A 2,719-nucleotide genomic window follows, 5' to 3' on the forward strand; every position below is an offset into this window, starting at 1 on the left:
AATGGGAATGTTAAAAAGATGCCAGATATAATACAAAATATGATAACAGTGAATGGCCAAGAGGAAAGCAGTAATGAGTTTATTCGGTTTGACTTTGGGGAAGGAAAGCTCACATCTGTCAGACAACCAGGTTCAGCTTGCTTCAGAACACCCACACGTTCAGACACCCTGCATGCTCGTCCCATCAGGGGTGGCGGTGGATCTCTCCTCAGCATCCACTGAGGACGTAGCCCCTGACTCTGCTTCTCTCTTCTCAGGGACCCCCGCCTCTGCTGTTCTTCAAGAGAGGGGGCTGTTCATAACCTGTTACCACTTACACCACACTTCGCTAGTGACAGACTCAAGTTAGCCATTTCTCTGGCATTCCCAGACAACCCTCGGCTGATTATGCTGTTGGAAATGCTGTCATCATGCCCTTGCCTGCCTCCAGCATTCTTACCTCACATAGAACCCAAAGATTTCTAAGGAGATGGCTGGGACCCCGCCCAGAGTTAGTTCATAATCAGTAGCAGCTGCAGATAACCTCTATGTCCAGAGGTCTTCCATTCAGTCAGTTACTGATCACTTACTGAGCAGCTGCCTCAGACTAGATTTGCCCATCCACTGGAGGCTAACCGTGAGTAATATGTGGTTCTTGACCTCGGGGAGCTTGTGACATGTATTGCAATGGATAGATACATTCACAGATGATCTCACAATCCAGTGTGATCAGTGTCACCACTGTGAGGCAGATGGGGGAATCTCCATGGGATGAAATAAACCCTCTGGGGAGCAGGGAAACATTTATGGGAGCCAAGTATTGGCTGGGAGACTCATTAGTAGCCTGTGGCAAGTCTTGTGGGAACTTGAATAAAGGCAGAGGCAGTGAAGATGGAGAAGGACAAGAGAGATCACTTAGGGAGAGTCCAGTGATTGTCGGGGGTTTGGACTTGGGTGTTGTGCCACTTGGAGACGAAAAATATAGGAGGAGTTACTGGGGCCGGAAAAATGGAGTTCATTTAAATGGGTTGAGTCTGAGGTGCCCCTGTGGGTCTTTCAAGCTGAAATGGCAAGTCAGTGGCTAAGAAGAACAGATCTAGAGTCCAGGAAAGCCAGTAGAGTTTGAAAGACTTGGTTGTGGGTCATCTGGGGGAGAGTGGTAGTTGATACCCCCTGGAAGTGTGCATCAGGTGATAAGAGCTGAGGAGAGGCCACAAGATATGGAAGGCCACTCTTGAGGAGCACCACAAATATGGAGGGACCAAACGATAACAAAGGCTGAGCTCCACCCAGAGGGGTGGGGAGAGAGTGTTTAAAGGAGGGAATCCTATCAGGTGCCATGGATGGGCCACATATAATGGAGACTGAGAACTGTCCCCTGGAATTGACCATCAGCAGGTCACTGATAGCCAAGATGAGAAGGGTTTCAGGGGAATGGGAGAAGACAGCAGGGGTAACCTATAAACTGGGGAGTACGAAGGGTGATGTGAAGGGGATGAAGCCATGGGGTGAAGAAGTGTAGACTTCTCAAGATATCTGGTGGGAAAAGAAAAAGGAAGGCAAGAATGGTCCCTAAAGCTGACTTTTCAACATTTGTCTTTAATATATGTTTGCATGTGCTTTTTTACTCACCATCCATTCTTTTCAACTGACTCCCAAACTATGAAGCTAAACCATTCTCTCTCTGCTTAAGGGTAGACTACCGCTTCTCTGTAGGCCTGTGCCTTTTCTTCAAACACATCCAGGCCTCATCCTCTGGAGTTTACATCTGAGGTCTTGATTTTATCAGCTGCTGCAGACATACAGCGGTTAAAGATTTTATAATATTAAATACTAAATATTTCCAGAATAATAATGCCTTATACTCATAAGAGGAGCCCTGGTGGTACGGTGGTTAAGCACTCAATTGCTAACCAAAAGGTCAGTGGTTTGAACCCACCAGCTGCTCTGCAGGAGAAAGATGTGGCAGTCTGCTTCCATAAAGATTTATAGCCTTGGAAACCCTATGGGACAGTTCTGCTCTGTCCTATAGGGTCACTATGAGTTGGAATCGACTCAACAGCAATGGGCAATGGGATACTAATAAGGTATATTTAATACTGTCTTAAAAACATTTTCATATACGTCAGTACATTTGACCCTGATAGCGAATTTTATAAGGTAATCAGGACAGCTGCTAGTATCCTTGTTTTAAAAGAAGGAAACTCAGATGGGGCCAAACTGTTCAGCAAGACTGTTCATTGTCTGCCCTGGAAAACCTCTTCACCTTAATCTCTGGCCACTGCTTCCCCTCTGACTTTGAGCCACAGCCCTCCTTAACTACAGACAGCTTCCTCTCTCCCCTTTATGCTGCTCCTCTTTGTCTGGAACAGCCCCACCACACACACAAACAACATCAGTTAGGTGTCCTCTGTTGTGTTCCCACAGTTCCCTGTCCTTACCCCGGTCACACTACATCGCTACATTGGTCCCACTTGACTGCCAGCATCTTAGGGCAAGGAGATGCTCCATTTGTTTGTATATCCCTAAGGCCAACAGTGCCTGGCTTATGGTAGAGCTCAGCTGATGTTTGGTGAATGGAAGGAGAAGAGAGGGAAAATGGATTTGAGTAGATGTAAAAGTCCTGTCTTATGTGAGAAGTCCAAATTCTTCTTACATGAAGGGAAGGATGGCACCACGGACACATTCCATAAGTGCTGGGGACACTTAGGGGACGAAGTTCTCTTTTACAGATGATTTG

General features: G+C 46.6%; 1 protein-coding gene across 1 annotated transcript in view; it reads left to right on the top strand.

Annotated features, from left to right (window-relative positions):
• SAMD4A (sterile alpha motif domain containing 4A) overlaps nucleotides 1-2,719 on the top strand; it is a 240,455-nt gene that overhangs the window by 207,067 nt on the left and 30,669 nt on the right. The gene's annotated exons all lie outside the window — the stretch shown is intronic.

This window comes from Trichechus manatus, unplaced genomic scaffold, assembly GCF_000243295.1.
Source record: "Trichechus manatus latirostris isolate Lorelei unplaced genomic scaffold, TriManLat1.0 scaffold00010, whole genome shotgun sequence".
NCBI lineage: Eukaryota > Metazoa > Chordata > Mammalia > Sirenia > Trichechidae > Trichechus > Trichechus manatus.